We start from the raw sequence: 20,185 nt of genomic DNA, 5'->3' as shown, positions 1-20,185 counted from the left end.
ATTGTAGCAGAGCTGACAGTAGAGCTGTTGTGCTGTGAAGCACCAGGTGTTGTTTTGCTGGGAAACAGCTCACCTGCTCAATGAAATATTTCTGTAGTGTTTATTCCTTCTGGACTCTTCTCCCTTCAGCCGCTCCTACACTGAAGCTTAGTTGAGCACTGAGGAGGACTATTTTCCCTGGACGTGTAAAATGTGGATAACTAGGAATGCGCTCTCTCTTGCACTGCTTTGTTGTTCTGAAATCCTGGTCTTGCTTCTTGGTGTGGGCAAAGCACGGTTCTCATCTGTGTAAGTGCAGACTTGCTGATCTCAGCTAGCACTCCCCTGAAATCGACAGAGACCCGTTTCAGTTGAAAGAAGAATATGTGGTTATTTTTACACTTAAGTCTATAGTTGTAATTAATGGTAATAAGTTTTCAAATTGCACTAAATTGGAGTATTGTGCTAAGTGTTCTAAAGGTTTTGTGCCTGACCTCTAAAGTGTCCGCACCCTGTTTGCTCAACACACGCTGTAATCCCCCTGACTGCAGCATCTGTGCCGGTGAGTGCGTGTGCACGTGCAAACCTCACTTTGTGCTCCCCAAAGGGCTCGGTTGAACCCCCTCTTCCTGGTAAAGTGGGTGCTTGTAGTGTTGCTGTTCTGTGTTGATACCCATTTTCAAAATTTGTGTGATGAAGAAAGAGACGTTGCTGCTCTTGTTTGCTCAGACGTCCCTTAGAACAAGAAGTTTGACTTTTGGATGCCATTTTAGCATGCTTTTAACCAGGGGAAGAGTGTCTTGTCTCGGTTCCAGCAGCCCATTTAGTACGTCATTTTTTTTTACAGACTAACCATTTATGGTGTTCACCTGAGCAAAACAGTTTGGAAACTCGTGTCGTAATTTAGTAAATTGTCATGTTAGTTTGTTGCATCATGGGGGGGGGGGGAATGATGGACTGGAGAATATGGAATTTCAAAAAGTGTGTTGTGTATGTGTGTCACGCTGCGGAGAAGCGATGTCTCCCTCTCTGTTAGTTTTACCTGGCCTGCGATTCCTCGCAGCCCACTCCTGCGAGGTGTGCGCTGCCCCTTACCACCCGTGTCCGGGACGTGCGTCTCTTTCTCCTGTGGATGTGCACGAATAGCTGAGCCATGGTGCGGCTGCGTATGCTCTGTCTGCTCTTTCTGTTCCTTCCTGCTGTGTAAGGGTTATTTACGGATTAAGCATGACTGGGATAGCTGCTCTCTTTGCACTTTACTGCCTGAACTATATTGTTCAGCCTTTTTATTTTGAGCCTATATTTTAAAGAAATGGAATCACAGTTTTGTACCTGTTTTTAACTTTTATTAAATAAAAAGTATGTAATGTGACTGGTTTTAAATCATAAAAAAATTGTGAATTTTCAGGTTTCATACACGTCCATTCCAGAGCTATGTAAATCTATCTGGATTAGGTTGTATATCTAGGCCAGTGGAAGACTTGGGGCTCGCTAGTTCACTTGCCTGTAAAGGCAGGACTTTTTGGATCCTGTTGTAAATTGATGAGTGCTTGTCCATTTATAATTTTACACAACGCTTCTTGTGTATTTGCTAGAATGTGTACACCACCACCAGGGTTTGGGGTTTTTGCATGCTGTCTGAAAACAAGCGTCTCGGGGTTCATAACTGTTCTTCTAGCATGGCCTCCAGAAGCTATCAACAAAAGGTGATGGTCCCAGTGCTGCTCTGTTAGTGTTGCAGGCTGTGCATGGCACGAACGCTGGAAATAAAGAAGAGATGAGAATTTGACTCAAAAGATGGCTGCGTTAGCCCTGGTTCTTCCTGTTCCCGCGTACCTGCGCTCTGGTGGGGAGGTGGCTCTGGCAGGCTGGGCGTCACCTCCAGGTCTCAGCTGGGAAAGAGGTGTCCAGCGACGGTGACAGCAGCTACTTCACATTTTTAAGCAGCTCTGCTGTTTATTTCCCTCTGACCACTTCCCGCATCGCAGCAATGTTTGTTTCTAGCAGGGTCGTGTTCTAATGGAAGAGAAGGGGAGGAGAGGGTGTAGTGACACCAGCTTTCTGTCACAGCCTTTCACTGCAAGGTGCCTCTGTCTCTGCAGTCAGAGCCCTTGGCGAGCGAACTGGGAGTGGTGACTCAAGGCTTTGTCCGCAGAAGAGCACATTGCTCTTGCAAGTGTGCGGAAGATGAAAAGAGAAGATCCCGGGGATGGTCCCGCTTCCCCCTCAGGAGGACAACTGGAAGGGAAGGCTTTACTGCGGGATCAATGCTCTGGCAGTGTAGCACGAACCCTTGAGCCCCTGGGCTCTGCAGGTCTCCCTAACGCTTTTGTCTCCCAGGGGAAGATGTCCTACCTGTCTGCTCCTACTACTGTTTTTCAAGGAAGATTATTCTGAGCATCAAGTTGTATCCTAAACAATACCTATAATTTTTTTGCTGATTTTTATGTTGTCTCCCTTGCTTTGCTTACATGAAACCCGACTATGGATTTCACAGTTCTGTGCTTATCTGTCTGCTTTTCCTTAGAACCAAGCTGCGGTCTGAGCTGTCGTGCAGCCAGGAGGTGCAGTCAGCACACATCCTGACGGGGCTGGAGTCTGGGACAGCTTCATCCTGCGAGAGAAAACAGCTCGCACGTGAGGAAGTTTTCCCAGCTACCGCTGCGCTAACACAGGCATCACGTGGGCAAAAGTCTTGCTATCTTGTAGCCATTCTAAATCCATGAAAACAAATAATTTTCTAAAGAAAAATGCATGTGTGCTCAAACGTGTCCATTGGTTTAATGCTACATTTGGCAGTTAGACCAGCGTTGCTTTCCTGCGTGTGGTTACACAGCCAAACCTCCAGCTTGGCGGCAGCTTGCCTCGTCTTGCTCCCAAACTGATGAGCACCGGTCCGCTTGCGGTTGGGATACTGGGAGTGTGAATCCCTTCTGAAGCTGCAGTGCTGGGTGGGCAGAGGTGGCCCGTGCTGCCGGGGGGTTGCACGCTCAGTGTGCTCCTCTGGCTTAGGCTACAGCTCTGGCTAACTCTCCAATTCCAGCTGTGAAAGCTGTGCTCGACATCCTCTGAGTGATGAAGCTGGCACTTCATCTGTCATCTCTTGTGAGCTGAATCCTGCCTTGGTATCTGGCTTGAGTTCATCTGCTGGGATAAATCTTCTACCTGGTTTTGAAGTTTAATCTGTGAGCCCGTCTGCCTGTTTACCTTCCGTTCGTGCCTGGCAAGGCAGCTTGAGGCAGGCAGGCTATGGGCATGAGAAGGCAAACTTCTTCCATGTGTGCAGAAAGGGTAAATCATGACTCAAAACCCGGCAACCTACAGGCTAAGGAAACGGCGAGACGGTTCAGGAGGATGCTGCAAAGCCTCAGCCACGTCTGTTTGCAGTCCATGGGATTACCTTCCCTGCAGCAAGTATGTTAGCACTGAGGCATTTTCTTTCCAGACTGGTTTCGTCCTCTGCCAAATGCAGCCTTCCTCTATCTCTGCTTCAGTCCTTGAGTGTAGGAGGAGGATACTGGGTGACATTTACATCCTGGTGTGTGCACAAGGCCATGGGCACATCTTGCATGTGCTGAAAACTTGAGGCAACCGGAGCATACCCTTTCCTGGGAGAGTTTTTCTTCTGGATGGGAAGAATACTTTAGATTAATTTTCTCTCTTGTAGTCTCTGTCGAGTTCAGAGTGATTTCTCTTCTGTTGTTTATTGTTGTCCAGATAAACTCACTTCACCCTGCGCAAATAATTGCCATGTCCTGTGTCCAGAGTGGGGGAAAAACCCCCGTGTTGTGGATGAAGTCTGTGCTAGGCAGCTGGAGCTCCACCTGCCCTGCCAAGTGCGGTGGGGAGCTCTGCCACACTCGTGTGGGGCAACTCCAGGGCTGCACCTCGTCTGGGGCAGTGGCTCCGTATCAGCTCCTAGGGTGTGTGTGTGTGTGTTTGGCTGAAAGTTTGGCTGAAAGCTTGCTGGGGTTTGATCCTCAGAGGAAGGAGGTTGGGGAAGAGCATCCCTGGGGTGGTGAGGGTGCCACCCTCCTTTCTCATCTGATATTGTGAAGGTGAGTAGATGACAGCAGGGTGCTGGACATGATGCATCAGGGAACTATGAGTTGCTCTGCTCTCAGAGGTCTTGGCAATGGGATGCTGGCAGATACATATGTACAGGAGCTATCCTCACATACACTGGGGCAAAAGGACCGGCATTCAGGGTCCCAGAGACGGAGGTGGACTTTAAAGAACTCCTATCCTGAGGAGCTATGGTTATGGTGACTGGCTGTTCTTCATCGTTCTTTCCAGCCGACTTGCCCAAGCACGGATCAAGTGACAGCTTTTTCCCCACTCAAGTCTACCTACAGCTCCCAAGTGAATTCTTGAAGCTTGTAGGAGATGTCACTGGATGGCTACACACCAGGTAAGAGACAAGTTGCTTCCTAAAACTACTCCACCACTGATCTGTTTTCTTAGTTGCTCTTTGGGAAAGCGTTCTGCCCATTTACTGGGCTACTGAAAAGGCAGAGCTCTGCAAAAAGAAGCAGCATCCATTGCAGTGCTGTCAGAAAGAAAAGGCATCCACAAAGAAAGGGAAAAAAAGCATTCAAAGCATTTGTTTGCACATGAAAAACCCAGATTTGAGTGAAATTGAGAGTCTGAGTCAGTGTGCAAACTGGTTTTGTAGTTTTAAGTTCATTGGTTTTGTTGTTTAAGATCTTGGGTTGAGTAATTTAAAAAATATGGCTTTAAAGCTTTCACCACCAGAACCTTTCAGCTGGCATCTTGTTGCATGGCCAGGTAAGAAACCTCCTGAACTCGTGGAAGTCACTGAGCTCAGAAGTGGCAATCTCTCTTCCTGCACTAAAGAGTAATTTTTCATGATTAGCTGAAAAAATGACCCTCTTCAGTCCTCTCAGCAGCTGCGGTTTTGCCTCACTTAAAAAATAACAGTAATAGGAGGTATGTGTAGACAGCCAGCTGGCCAGCAAGGGTCTCTTAGTCCTCTTGGACTGGTGCAAAACATGTTGTGTAACATTTGTCTTTGTTAGATGAATAATGTAGTAATTGGGTTAATACGCATGGCCTATTGCTGTTTTATCAATGGGAATTAATAGCATTAGCTCAAACCTGTGCTCAGCTACCCTGTCTTACGCTGCGTTTATGGGACAGGAGGGTAGTTCCTAAAACGATGAACGAGAGACTCTCCAGAATCCTACTTAATTCCAGCAGAACTGTTTTAGGGGCAGGAAGTACTGGCCAGCCAAATAATTTTTCGTCTTACAAGTAGTTTTGATTTGATGATGGTTATAGAGGAATACAATGAAAAGAAAATAAAGTTTCTGATAATTCAGCTGGTGGGATGTCAGCATTCACTGCCTGACATGTGGCAAAGCAATGTCCATAGTGCAACTGTCCTTTTTTTTTTTTAAGAGCAATTAATTCAAGAAGTTTCTCTTGAAATTAGTCATGGGCTCAGGTACTTCTTCAATATGATTATTTACTTGCAAATGATCTAGTGTCCTGTTTTCCCTGAGCAAAGGATGGATCAAAAGTAGGGTTACACTGACACCAGGTAGTTAAACTGTGCAATCGTGCCTTCCTAGCTACAAACCCCACTGCCACCCTCCAGGTTTTGGCACGCTGCTGGGTGCAGGTTTGACGCAGGTAGAGGACCACAGTCCCTGACAATTCCTGGGCAGACTGGGGAGCTGGTTGGGTACCACCATCCCGTTCTGCATGGTATGGCAATAAGATAGATGGTTGTGAGCTGTTCTGTGCCAGCTGGCTCTATGGTCAGAGCACAGCACTGAGCACGCATCATTTCACAGCACAGAGAAAGCCTGCAAGACCATGGCACAGTTTGAGGCCCCTCCTTGCATCCCAAAACTTCTTTCTCCCACCTTTTCCCTGGTGCAGTGACTGTCCCAGCTGCATCACACCCTTCTGGACCTTCCCGTGTTCCTGCAGCTCCTCATTTTCTCTCAGCGATGCTGAAAAGGTTCCCTGTGAAATCCACTGCACCTTTATTCCAGGTGCAGAAACATGCTTGTCCCTTGGCTATTTGATAGCCTAATTTTGTAAAGAAGCTTAATGGTTTGCTGTGTTCCGTTAAGAGAGATTTCTGTCAGCCTAACAAGAATATATTCAGTTTAGATTTTATTTTTTTTTAATTAGTCACTCTCTGCAAAATTGGTAAAACTTAGGCTTTCTTTTAGGAGAGCCTGAAATGCATTGCAGAACTACTACCTGGGCCAGTCACCAAATGCAGCCTCAGAGAGACAAAATCTGCGAGGGGAGGCAGGGCACGGGCAGAGGGGCCCTGGGGGGAGGCAGAGCCCTGCTCCCTGCCTGTGCCGTGCTACAGGATGGAGCTGCCTGCTCTGCCTGGTGCGGGGGCAGCTGCTGCGGTGCCCTGCCCGCTCATGGTGCAGCGCGGTCTGACAGCAGCGTGGCTTTCCTTCTGGTTTGCTGTGTCACTGGAGGCCACCCAAAAGGATGGCAATATGCTGGCCCTGCCCTCGTGATGGGGGAGCTGTGAGTGAGGTCCTCGAAGCATCTCCCCACACGTGCCAGAGACTCGGGACCTTGGCACAAGGAAGGTCCTGGCCAAAAGAATGAAATCCAAATTGAAGGGAAATCCAAAACTGTGTGGTGATTAAAGCAAGACAGGGTCTGGAGTACTGTGGTTGCGTATGGTGCTGGAGTCAGCAGGTCTCCCATGTTTCTCCTGCTCTCCACAGGCACATTCTGCTCACCCCAGTAGGTCTTTGAGAGCTGCTGAAAACGAATACAAGCTCTGGGAGATCTGGCTGCTGATGCTGGACACACTGCAGAGAAACTGTGTTCTTACCACAGCTTAGCAGCATTAATAGATCTAAAAATGACTGTTCCTGCCAAAAAATAAAGTGCTATCATTCAAAATCGGATTTTTTGCAGGAGGGTTGGAGAGCCCTTGCTCCAGAGGGCCCACCCAACTTCCTCCAAGCTATGCAAGGGCATCTGCTTTCTGCTCCGGCTACTTCTGGGACACCGAGGTATCATAGAATCATAGAATGGTTTGGGTTGGAAGGGACCTTTGAAGATCACCTAGTTCCAACCCCCCTGCCATGGGCAGGGACACCTTCACTAGATCAGGTTGCTCAAAGCCCTGTCCAACCTGGCCTTGAACACTTCCAGGGATGGGATATCTATCACCTCTCTGGGCAACCTGTTCCAGTGTCTCACCACCCTCACAGTAAACAATTTCTTCCTTATGTCCAACCTAAATCTATCCTCTTTCAGTTTAAAACCATTACCCCTTGTCCTGTCAAAGTGCCCCGGCTGGTGTGCTGGGAGCTCTTGCCTCCAAGCTTGCGTAGCTTTGCGGGAGGTCAGCTCCCTTTCTGCTGCCCACCTCTGCTGGCTGCCTGGCAGCTCCTGAGCCCTCAGGCAGAGTGCAATGGCCAGCTTCGCTGAAGGCTGCTGCAGGAAAGACAACTGGAGCGTGAGTATGTGTGCCAGGGGTGTAATCTAGTGTCTGCCTCACAGCACCCCTCCTGCCGTCCTCCGAGGATGTGTTTTGCTTAGTCTCTGCAGGTACCGTAAGACGATTCACCGTGTAAGCTGGAGAGGCTTTTTCAAAACAACATTTGATACCTTTACTGAGGGCTACGTAGAGTACAGATGCATTTATTTCTGTTTCACAGATACCAGGAATTACAAAGAAGCTTAAATGCAGCATCCTAAGATGTGTCCTGCTGTTTCCTCTTGCATTTACACAGTCTACGTGAAGATTTCATCTGATGTCTTTTAGGCTTCAGCTGAAGACAGAAATAAAGTGTTTTTCTACTTCTGATAATAAGCAGCTACTCATAATACATTCAGATGCAGGTAAAATAAAGGCAGAAACCCTAAAATACCAGGCTTCCCTGTCAGGGAGCACTGAAAATACATGGTTTTCTTTGGAGAGCCGACTTTCTATTTTACTTTGCAGTCTGCTAATGGTAAAATGTAGTGATTTTTCTTCTAGGTTACCTACAAGAAATAAATGGGAAGGCCAGGACTGGTAATTCTGAAAACTGATCGCAAACAGCTGCTCTGCAATAGTGTGTAAGTCTCTCTAAAGATGGATGATTGCTGGCCACAGCAAGGCAGCACCAGGGACGTGCCTCCTGCTTTCACTGGAGGATCCACACCAAGGAGCCCCAGGTGCCACACGGATGCTGGCATCCTGCCCCAAAGGGATTGTACAAATCCTATGCTCCCGTTGGCTCCCAGGAGCCTTGTTTGCCTAAGTGGCGGGATTTGAACTCTGGGATGACACTGCCTACGTACTGGAGAGTAGGCTCACTCCCCTTTTCATCTTACATCCCATGCTGGGGGCCACGTTCAAAGAGACAGTGCCAAATTCAGACCTGGAGGCTTGCACAGCACAAGGAGTGAATTTGGCCTGTTTTAAGTGGCAGGAACATGAATTTCATGCAACACCTCCTTAAGTGAGATCTGAATCGAATTATATTGCTGCATTTTTTGTCTGCTAAGACAAAACAAGATCTTTCTTCAAAGCACCGTGTCTCAACACTTCTAGGATGACAATTCAATTCTAGTATGTCTTCATTTGTAAATACCATTTAGAAATGAGCTTCTAAATACTGATTTGCAAGATGAATTGGTCCCTCTTACAGTGGCACCGATCAGAAATCAGCAGTTGGTGACGATCCTCGCGCTCTCACTCAGAATTGGTCAGGGGGCTTTCTCCTCCATGCTTCCCAAGCAGCTGCACTGCCTCTCACGCTTCGCCTCCCTTCGCCACCCACCTCTCCTGTGCCGTCTCGCTGTGAGAGGTGTTATTTTGTCAGCAGCAGTTTTGCTCCAGCTGGGCTTCCAGGAACGTGCTTGAAGTTCTTGTGGCGTGGGGTTGGGTTCAGCGGCAGTACTCCTGCTCGATGCTTGCCATGAGCTCCTCCTCCGAGTAATCATATGACACTGTGGACTGACCTGCCGGCTTCTTGCTGTTCCTTTGTGGGCACCTGCCGGGGAAGAGAACGAGTTATTGGTGTTCTGAGAGAGAATCAAGCTCTGAAGACACAAGATGACCCTCACTTCATTTTTTTGTGAACGGAAAGATCAAGCTGCACGTGGCTTGCTGAGGCACAGATACTCTGTCACGTCTAGTTCCCATACCCCACAGGCAGATCGCTTGCTGACATTTGCTATCACTTGGCATCTATTTTAGTCTGCGAGTTCATTACAGTACAGCCCTTACAATGCTCCAGGTCAAACTCCCAGAACCTTTTGGTGAGTTAGGTTCGAGGCCCAGCTAAAGGACTGCATAACCTTTACGCTAGTTACTAGTTTTAAGGTTTTATGCAGAAAGGGATTTTTTCTTTGCATCTGTAAGGGATTTGAGTTTCAAACAAAATATGAACGCAGCTACCTCAAACTGCTCTTATGGCTTTTATTTATTTTCACATCAGCACAACTCTCCCACAAGTGGGAATTGATCTATGATTCAAAGGGAACTGGTATGGGTTTTACTGGTATTATCAGAAGTGGTTTATGCTGGGTACAAGGGAAATCTGTCCCTGCCTGCATGAGGGAGAACAGTGAAAAGTCTTCTGCAAGCTTTGACTGCTTTAGCTCACACTACCAAATGTGTCTACTTGATCTTGCCCTCCAGGACTCAAAAGGGGAGACAGCAGCTGACAAGCAAGCGCTCCTCCTTGACCTTGTAGAGAACTGGGAGGTGAGCAAGCCGGGCCGTCAGGCTAGTCATCTCTGGAAGCTGGGGCACGTGGCTCCATGAAATGGAGGTCATGGTGAGGTGCAGAGCTAAGTGGAGACTTGAGTGGGTACATCCAAGCTGTAAAGTGCTCTGCCATGCCATGTCAACCGAGATTGGTGGGCTTACTTTGTGGCCATGCACTGGTGGAGAACGAATAAGCAAGAAAGAAATGGTTTTGTATGGCGCTTGGTTGGTTGCCAAAGAGGAGAGGTTTTCATATCCAATAGCATGGCTCCAAATCTGTCCCAGACTCGTTATGTAGCATCTACTGACCTACCATTTCTCTAAGGATGAGATCTATCTCACCCTTGGTCTTGTAGCTGGGATGAATTTGGTCATTAGCATCCTTTAGCGAAAAAACTGAAGACCTATTTATTAGATGAAATCACAGGAGCTGCCCCAATGCAGGTAAGTAAATGTAGAATCAGAATCGAAGAAAAGAGCCCCGAGATGCTTTTCTAAGGAAACTTTGTTATATAGGGGAAGTGCTTTCATAAGCCCTTAGCTGTCTTTGACAGACGAGAACTGCTCTCCTTGGGTGAGGGAGCACCAGCAACACTCCTGAACGAGGCAGCAGCCAGTCTCCTGCCACTGTCACTGCGCAGCAAACGGCACCCATGCAACCCTCCCTCTGTTCTTATCTGTCCAGCTCAGCAAGGCTCTGCCCAGTCCAGCTGCTCTGACCTAGCTGTGTTAACGCCGTGTCCCCTGCCTGTAAGAAATAGTTTGATGTTTTCCCTGGAGCCACCTGGTGATCAGCTGGCGTGGCCGCTGGGTCATGTGGGTGTCCTACACTTATTTATGCTGCCCTGTGCCCTTGATGGCAAGTTCTACTGGCGGCAAGTAGGATTTAGCGGGTAGACTCTTCTGCTTATTCCTGTTACTCATTTTCCTTCTGATGGACTGCAAGCAATCTGCTTCCCAGCGCAGTAAATGAGGGCTGGAAGAAAGATAAAAGTCCAAGAGCTCAAATCATACATCAGCAGCTACAAAGCAAGAATTGGGAAAAGGAAATGCAGAAATCTGACTTAAACACACAATTTATTGATTTAAACTCTGCACCATGACAATCCTTAAACTAATTTTATACGACGTGATGAATTAGAGGCAGAGCTCTTGGCAGCTTGCTTGCAGGCCCACAGAAGAGTCATTGTTTCTATTAGCAGTTACATAATTTCCCACTGTTAATTATTCTTGATTCTTTGGCTCGCATGGTGACCTCCAAGCATGGGAGAAAAACTCCAGGTAAAACTGGAACTCATTGAATCGTAGACGTGCTTTTAAAAAGACAAAAGCAAACCCCACCTACCATGCACGTCCCAGAACTGAGAGGAATCGAGAGGGCTGTGTTTATTTCAAGAGCAAAGGGAAAGCAAGCTGCCGCTCATGTTCTTTCTTTCTAGTGTTGTGGCAAAGTTCTGTATCATTTAATATGGAAAAATGGAAATAAATTAAAAAATGAGAGGTTCTCTCTGGATAAGAGGAGAAACTTCTGCACCTTGAGGACAGCAAGCAGAGGAACAGGCTGTGCTTGCAAAGGCTCCATCCTTGGAGGCTTTCAAGACCTGATGGGACAAAGCCGGGAGCGTTCTGCTTTGACTTCACAGCTGATCCCGCCTGGAGCAGGAGATTGGACTAGAGACCTCCTGAGGCCCTCCCAGCCTGAACCTTGGTCTCAAAGGCACGTTGGTGCAGCTGTTTCTGCTGGTCCTGGAATTAAATGAGAGGCTGTGGCAGGGAAGTCCCGAGCGCAGGACGTGGGCAGGACAGGAGCTGGTGGAGCACAGGCTTGCTCCTGCGCTCCTCCAGCTGCTGCAGCAGGAGGGCAGGCCCCTCGCTGCCTCATCCACGCGCAGCCAGGGCTGCAGACCAGGGCTTGCAATCACGCTGAGTGCAGCTGAGGGCTGGTAGACCTTCCCTTTCGGAAAATAACAGGTCAGTATGTTGAGGGGAAAATTGTTCACACCCCGAATGTTCTGAGGGAGAGAGAAACCTGGAAAGGAGCAATGCTGAGAGGGAAAGAGCTAGCGGAAAGGCGTATGAGTGGGGAATTTGCAGCATGGTAGGACGGCAAAGAAAAAAAAGGCCAATGCAACTCCATCAAGTTACTGTGCAGACTGCGGGGTATCTCATTATTAAAAAGTTATTAACAGCTTGGAGGGAGTTTAGAAAGCAGCAATAAAAGTGATTTAAGGGGCTAGAGCGAAGCAATTTAGGAAAGAGGAAAGGAAGAAACGTGCTCCGTTTCATCTAAAGGCCTCTCTGTGTTTAAAGATTATTAAGGGAAGGAGGAATTTTTTTTTTTTTTTTGGTAATGGAAAGACAATGAACTATGTAATGAGGAGAAGGAAATGCAAAGGGCAAAATTAGACCAAAAGTGAGCAAAACCCACCTTTGAGCAAGACGCTGGGGGTGGTGTGCCAGCCTCCCCAGCAGCGGGGAAGGCTGGCAGTGCCGAGTCCCTGGAGTCGGGCAGCTGCCTGGTGTGGGGAGAGCTGCCTGCGGGCTCTGGTGACAATACCCCTGATGGGTGGCTAGGGTGACAAGCGCCTAGGTAGAAATGGGAGTTAAGTGGCTGAAAATTGGGTTGGGGTGAGACTAGGCCACTGTTTTTTATCGTTTTGCTGAGGATGGGAAAGTCCAGGGTTAATCATTAAAATGCCTTCTGCAAGTCCTTGCAGCTGAAAAATGGGTCAAAACAACGCCCCGGTAACTTTGCCAGTGACACGAGCCTTGGCAGCAATTAGACGATCCTTACAGCGTTCCCGGGCGGTGTCATCCCAGCCGTGCGCTCCCAGACGCTAGAGAGCGGTTCACAAAAGAACTGCAGGGGGAAAGAGAGGTAACACAGCACGATCAGGAATACCTCCCGCTGTGTCCCCATGCGCATCGCAGGTATCTATTAGGGCCTGGTTTAGATGCTTATGTGGTGTCACACAGGAATATTCGCAGTACCGGAGGTGCACAACTACAGCATCTATCTCGTGTGACCGCTCTCTTGGCCGATAGTATTAAGTCTCCATATCTAGTTTTTTTTTCTCCCTGCTTGACATTTAGTTCTTCTTTAATTGGCTTTATGGGAATTTCTTCAGTCAGCAACTCCTGTCAAGACAAGGCTGATTTTTGCTGCTTGTAATATGAGTGTTTATCTAGAATAATTCTAGCTGCAGAAGTGTGAAGGATGAGACACCTATGTACATTAACCACTGTTTCTGGGGCTTGATTTGATTTCTTCAAAATGCAGTTTTGCTGGGTGTTGGACCATTTAAAAGAAAATGTTTGCATGCAGCTCTTGCCAGCAGAAATGGCAGCCCTGCTTATCGCGGGCAGTACAGGCACTTCACTCGTGAGCTGTGCAATGGGGCTCTGCAGTGGGTACACAGCAAACGTTGTCCAAATGAAAATAAGCTCCTGCCTTGTCATGCCTGATCAGAAACCAGTTTCTGCCATCCCAGGTCTTCCCTTTGCATGTCAAAGAGGGAGGGAGAAGGAGAGCCCTGGCAGGGGATGAGGGGCCAGCGAGAGCCTGGGGCTGGGGAGCTCGGTGGGGACTGCGGCAGGGCTGGGCGTGCACTCCCCAAGGAGACTGCTCAGTTGCCTCATAGCCCAAAGCCCATCGAGGATGCTGGAGAGCCCAGAGTCCTCGCGAGCGCCCACACGAGCCTCGCCGTCAGGAAAGCTGGGGACAGACGTGTTTTCCGAGCGCTCCGGGAACCAGCAGCCTCTCCAGCTGGGAGGGAGGGGAGGAGGGAGGATGGCGGCTGGCGCCTGGGCTCCCGTGTCACATCCAGCAGCGCTGCTTGGCATTAGTAGGTCACACAGCCCGACGGCCAGGATCTGCAGGTTAGTCTGCTCTCGAGTGCTGCAGGGGCAGAGGGGCTGGATGACAGTCAGAGAGAGCTTGCTGTTCAAGAGAGTCGCTCTTTAGCATAAGGAGATGATATTTTAAGATGGTTTTTCAAGCCTTTTCATTTCATCTGGGTTTCTTTAACACATGCATCAAACTATTCCCATCACTCTTGGTGCAGGCAGACTTGGAGGCACAGTCTGCTCGGTAGCTTTTGCGTGTGGAAGGAAGATTTGAGATTTCTTTTGTTTGACACCCAGAGCAGTAGGTCCCTACCATTCCCCTGTCCCTGAGGGATGCTCATGTCTCTAGCTGGTGTAGCATGGGAGTGTCTCATGGGTTTCCTCCTATGATTCCTGGGGAGCAAAGAGATGTTATCCTCCTTTTCTACATGCTGCAGAGCCCACAGATGACCTGTGGGTGAACCAGGGCCTGAGCTACTCGTTGGAGCAATCCTCCCCAGCTTTTCACAAGCTCCTTCAGGGTGCCTCTGTGATGTGGACATCCTACTAAATTCTGCATTGCTCATGACCAGGAATGGATCTCTATACTGTACTTGAGCTGGAGCCTGGATCTTTTCAGGCAGCACAGCTCCAGGATTTTTTTTAATTGGCAAACAGGTAGAGGACGGAATATGTAGGGCTATAAACTATTTGACACCGTTCCCACCTCTCTTTTGCACAGTGGGAGGCATGCAGGAATAGTTTTCCCCTTTATGCTCCCTTTGTTTCAGCTGCTTTTCCCCCTGAAGATATAATGAAAGCAAAGGTACTCACTCATGGTCGGTGTTGTTGTTCTCTGCACCTGGTGGGCTTCTGGTTGACAAAGCCTGGGAAAGAAGAAAAGTCACGTATTTCAGTTACAACACTTTAAAGTCAAGGGAGGTAATTCTGCCCCGCTACTCCGCTCTGACCCCACCTGGAGTCCTGCATCCAGCTCTGGGGTCCCCAGCACAGGAGAGACATGGACCTGTTGGAGCAGGACCATGAAAATGGTCAGAGGGCTGGAGCACCTCTCCTATGGAGAAATGCTGAGAGAGCTGGGGTTGTTCAGCCTGGAGAAGAGAAGGCTCTGGGGAGACCTTATTGCAGCCTTTCAGTATATAAAGGGGGCTTATAAGAAAGATGGAGAGAGACTTTTTACCAGGGCATGTAGTGACAGGACAAGGGGCAACGGTTTTAAACTGAAAAAGGGTAGGTTTAGGTTGGATGTAAGGAATAAGTTTTTTATGATTGTTGCAAATTAAGTTTAGTTAACGGAATTCTTTTAACTGTATTCTTTTGTCTGAGTAGTTTTGCTTAGCATGAGTAGCTCAAGTTGCTGAAGCCTTAGGCCGCAAGCTGCAAACTTCCACCTAGAAAAGTTGAACTTGAACTGTTGGTTAGTTACGTGAAGGAAGGCCCTGAGACCAGTGCAAACTGGAAAATAAGAAGGCCATGACTGTCGGCAGAAGTTGCAACCTGCCCAGATAAGAACAGCTAACGGCCCGTCTGGAGTCAGAGAAAGAATCCAATAAGGAACAAGTAGAGCCCAGACCAGAAATTGCTGTGGGACCGAGGCGCGTGCAAGGCACGTGAAGAACGGGTGCACAGATTGTAAGGGTATAAATACCCAGGGATTTCTTAATTCTGGGTCCCTCTTCAGAGGCACCCAGCTCGAGCTGCTCCTATTGCTGTACCACTCAGTTAAATTATTTTTTTTTTCCCTGGGATTGGATGTCTGAGATTCTGCTGCGGGAAACCTAGGGCAAAGAAATTTCTTTAACACAATGAGTGTGGTGAAACACTGGCACAGGTTGCCCAGAGAGGTTGTGGATGCCCCATCCCTGGAAACATTCAAGGCCAGGCTGGACAGGGCTCTGAGCAACCTGATCCAGTGGAAGATGCCCTGCCCATGGCGGGGGGGTGGACTAGATGACCTTCAAAGGTCCCTTGCAACCCAAACCATTTTTTATTTCTATGAAACCTCTCTCTGTCTATAGTAGGCCATGCCTGCCCTGGTTTAAACCCCCAAACAACCTCTATGGAGACAATACAGGCACAAGAGAATCTGCCTTTACTAACCACCCTTCTGCTAGCTCTGTTTCAGCATTCAGGGCACCTGGGTGGCTGCAGGCTATGGAACCGAAATCACTGAACATTAACTTGTTAAACCTCCCAGTTTTCCCATGAAACGCACTGCCCCGCCGGCTGACAGGTAGCAGTATGAAAATACCTGCTAAAGAAGGAAGTTATGGCAACATGGACCCAATTCTTTTCACCTGACAAAGCCATTTCCCTGCAATGATCCATCTGGAGTGAAACATCCACCTTCCCTATGCTGGAAGCCCACAGGTTTCCAATGGGACACAAGGGGGGCAACCAAAGCCAAACCTAACGGCATTTCAAATGGGAAGATGATGGGACCTTGTGTCTGTCTAAGCCCCCAGTTAGACCAGTAATAAAACGAACCCCCTGCAGCCAGATGCTACTGAGAAGAATATAACTTTCATCTTTTTCCACTTCCTCAGTGTATTCTTATGGGGAAAGGGAGGGGAACAGGGACAAGGGCTGTGGCTTTGCACAAAACTAGACCTGTTTTAGCTTGCCGTTATTTTTTCTGAGCTGCAGTCCTGAACCTGGTGGGCCTCCTTCATACAAGTTGCCCTGATTTTCATGATGACACTAACAGACGTTAAATGGGTAGCACACAGAACCAAAGGGAGGAGTTGGCTTCCAGAAAATAGAAATGAAAAGTTGTTCCATCAGCGTGGAAAGGAGGAAAAGATTTTTCTGTACAAGAGAAAAGGGAAGCAAAGGAACCAGGGAGAGGTGTGGAAAAGCTTGCAGTTCAGAGCCGTCGCCTATACATCTGCTGTGCGGCGCTTCTGAGGGGCTGGATGGGATCAAGCGATTCCTCGGTAAGATCATGTATCTGCTCTTGAAATAGCTCAAACCTGTGCTGCCTCGAGGTCCAGCAGTGCACGGGACTGGTGCTGGTAAGTCTGGGAGCTGTAGAGGGCAGCTGCCCCTCTATAGGCAGCGCCGGTACAGGGATGATGGCTTCATGCACAGTTTCGCGCTGATTTAAATCAGTTGGTCAGGCTTTAAGTCAGGCTTTAAGTCAGGCTTGTATGAGCCGTCTGCTGGATAGCAATGTCCACCTTGGTGTCCGCTGTTACTGCATGGCACCTGATTTTAATTTGAGAGGAGATGTTTCCACTACAGTCCTTCCTTAGCTGCTTCACATGCGGATGGACAGGAGCTGAGGTTTAAACACAGTGGTCTCAGACTCTGCTAGGCAGAGAGGTGCTTGGCAGCAAACTGTTCAGCTCTTCCCTGCTTCTTGGGTGGGCTTTGTGCTGCCCTGGTCACCTTTAGCTCCCATGCTTAAGCAGGTGAGGTGGGGCTGCAGCAAAGACACCTCTCTTAAGGCACTGGGTCAATGCCTCTTCCAGGTGAGTCCTAAGTAGCTTCAGTTCCTGGAGCTGGGAAAGGTGTCTGGTATCCACAGTCTTTCATGTCCTAGCTGCTTGCTTAACATTACAAACTAAATCGCTGTGAAAGACTTGTAACATCTTTTGATACCTGTCAAAAGGCACTCCACTTCCTTTCAGAAGAGCCCCCGCTCTTTGGCAATACTTTGTTTTCTCTGGAAGAGCCTGAACTGTTCTAGAAACGGCTCCTGGGTCCAAGCGGAGACGAGGCTATGCGAGAAAGCTGATGGTGAGGGAAGAGAGTTCCCTCCTGGTTATTTAGCATCATTTCTTGGCAATCTCCCACAAGCGACAAGAGCAAGCGGCAGTGCCAGGAGGATGCCATGCTGAGCTCCAAGGGCTGACTCCTCCTGGGAGTGCACCCCACCACGCAGCCCCTTGTCCTCACCATCCCCATCACCCACCAGGCTACTGCTGCCGCCCCGGTTTCCTTCTACCAGGAGAAGAACATCATTCACCCTCAACACCAAGGGGAATACAGTTCTCCATGAGTGCTTTGATGCTGCTCTTTCCACAGAGAGAACCCAGCTTCCAACACTTCTGGGCAAAGGATGGGTTTGGATCAGTTTAGGGAGGGGTTTGAATTGTACAGTAGGTTGTCTTTTTTCCTCCCTTGTGGCTGACTCCTCCATATTACGAGCTGTACGTGTTGTGTGGGTGGAAGACAGAATTAATTAGTCATCAGGACAGAGCAGCTCTGGTTAGCAAAATCTGCTTCTCTGTGCAAAATCAGCTCCCACCTTCTCCAAGGGATCTGTCAGCAACAACGATTATTTCCCAAGAGAATTCGGCATTGGCACAGGTGGATCTCTACCAACATTTAATCCAATCCATCAGAAAAAACTGGGGGGGCAGTGAAAACAAAAGGCACCTCCAGCCTCTGCCTTTCCACCGCCGTCAGAGCCTCCGTGCTTCGGGAGCTGCTCCTAATTCACCCGGGGGAGCAGCGCGCGGCTCCGCGACGCCCGGGTGACACCACGCGCCAGGCAGGGTGCGGAGCAGGGGCTGCGCAGGCAGGGAGACACAGTAAAAACCGACCCCACCCAGCCCGCTCGGGATTGCTGTCATGTATATGTTGCAAGTTCAGCAGATAATTAGTATTAGCTCTTTATGCGGGTTAAGATGATGCGCACGTCACGACACTTTAATATTATGGGTTCCTATCCTACAGCTAAATAAGTAATTGCTGGCCTCGTTGGCCTATGCCCTGTTAAGAGATAAATGAAGTCAGCTTCTCCTTTCTGCAGCTTGCAGTCATCTTTTTATTACTCATCCAGACCGCAGCGTGTCTCCTTGTTTTCCACCCGGTTTCCAGCGTAGGCATTTCATGCTGGGGTCTGTTGTGCTACAAAGCCCCACATCACCCCGCATTGCCACCTCCTCCAAGTTTAAAGGCTTGGATATTAAGCTCACCCAGCATGTACTCAGGCTTAATTTAACATAACGAGATGTGAGGTGGAGTGGTTTGACACCCGTTGCACACACAATTCAGCCGCCCTTTACGTTAGGGCAGCGGCTCCTGGAGCGAGGCGGAGCAGAGAGCTGGAAGCAGCAGCTATTTCTCTTTACAGTGTGCATGAACCAGCACTCCTGGGGTGCAGCTTCCCACTCCCCCCAACACGGTGTGAGCTGTGGCTGGTGTTCCACACGTCCTGCCAGCCCTTACCCCCCAGCTCCCTCGCTTCTCCCTCTGCCAGCGCTGGCAGCTGCGGGTGAGCTGGATGAGAACACCCTCCCCTGGGAGCTGTGGGGCCGTCTGGAGCCGTGCACCTTCGGGGGCTCTGAACTGTCCCCGAGCTGCATTGCAGCCCGTCAACTATAGTCTCAACCTCATTGTCTCCAAAGCTGGGTGGCCAAATTCAAGCTGCTTCTTGGGGATGGTCCCTGTGCTGGCCCCTGAGCCATGCCCAAGCGTTATTTGGGAGACTGCAAGTTGGCCCAGGCCAAAACCATGCTGGGGACCATCCTAGCAGTTCAGCGGGGCAGACCATCACTGTCCCATGCCAGGCAGCTGCTGTGGTATTATTTACCAGTACAGATACAGCCCTGAAACATAGTAGAGATACAGCCCCTGAGCAGTCCCGTCATGTACAAGGGCGCCTTCAGAGTGACCGAGTCACCTAAAACATTTACAGGGGAGCAGTGTGGTCCCCTGCCAGTGCTGCTCTGCTGGGCTGTGGTTTCACAGAGGCTTTTCTGCAGGATGTAAGCCTCCTTCCCTGCCTCTGCTGCTCCCAAATCCCTCCTCACAAACAGCCCGTGAACTGGACCAGGGGACCAGCCTGAGCTGAAATGAAAATCCCCCCCCTTGGAGGGGAGGTAGGCGATGTCAGCCAGAGCACGTCGCAGATGCTGTTTGCAGCACAGCTGCAGATGGCTGAGCTGGTACAGCAGAAGGGCAGCACCCTCCAGCGACACCAGCAAATGATGTGGGTGGCTAAGCCAGTCATCATGCTGAAAACAGCCTCTCATGAACCCACAGCTGGAGTTATTGCTGGCAAAAAAAAAAAAAAAAAAATCTAGCTTACCTAACGCGTCAGTAGGTACCAAACGGGACGTATAGCCCCAGCTGCGTCCCAGGCAAAGCACGCCCAGCCTTGCTCTGGTCTGCAGCAACATCCTCTGGCCAGCGAAGGAACTGGGAACAGGAGTGGACGGGAGCGGCAGGGACGTGGGGAGTTCCCACGCTTCTCCTCTCCTGCCAGCTCCAACACCAGCTCCCAGCTATTCTGCGCATGCCCTGTGCTTAGTCTGTAGATCAGGAATGGTTTCAGGGCGAAAGCGATCCATGCTCTGCTGAGTGATGTTGGGGGAAAAAATACCTAGTCGGCAGTTTTCTGAGTCCAGCTGCAACGCAGCTGTGCTGGGAGGGTGACACTGCCTGAGGGGACAGCGCAGCTCGCTGGGCTTTGGTGAAGTTTCTGGTGCTTTTAAAAAGACAAGGAAAGTGAAAGAGCAGGAGACCTTTTGCTCAGCGACTGCCAGATCCACACCTGGAAATTAACTGCAGAATCTGAAATAGTCTGACTTTGGACTTTTCACTTAGCTGCTTCCCTTAGCTGTTTGGAGCTCACGGAGTCCCAGATGTTCAGCTGGAAAAGACCTTTTCTGAAGTCACCCTGGCCAGTGG

General features: G+C 49.3%; 1 long non-coding RNA gene across 1 annotated transcript; it reads right to left on the bottom strand.

The window, feature by feature from the left end:
• Positions 1-8,937: 8,937 nt before the first annotated feature.
• On the bottom strand, positions 8,938-19,752 carry LOC142407634 (uncharacterized). Its single transcript, XR_012774992.1, has 3 exons — positions 19,584-19,752; positions 14,357-14,409; positions 8,938-8,978 (listed from the first exon to the last, which is right to left on the bottom strand). It is a non-coding gene; the product is annotated as an uncharacterized LOC142407634 (long non-coding RNA).
• Between the last annotated feature and the right edge of the window lie 433 nt (positions 19,753-20,185).

The sequence above is a fragment of the Mycteria americana genome, chromosome 3 (genome assembly GCF_035582795.1).
Source record: "Mycteria americana isolate JAX WOST 10 ecotype Jacksonville Zoo and Gardens chromosome 3, USCA_MyAme_1.0, whole genome shotgun sequence".
Lineage (NCBI taxonomy): Eukaryota > Metazoa > Chordata > Aves > Ciconiiformes > Ciconiidae > Mycteria > Mycteria americana.
Note: the sequence above shows the minus strand (reverse complement) of the source record. Positions and strands in the feature narration are given on the sequence as shown.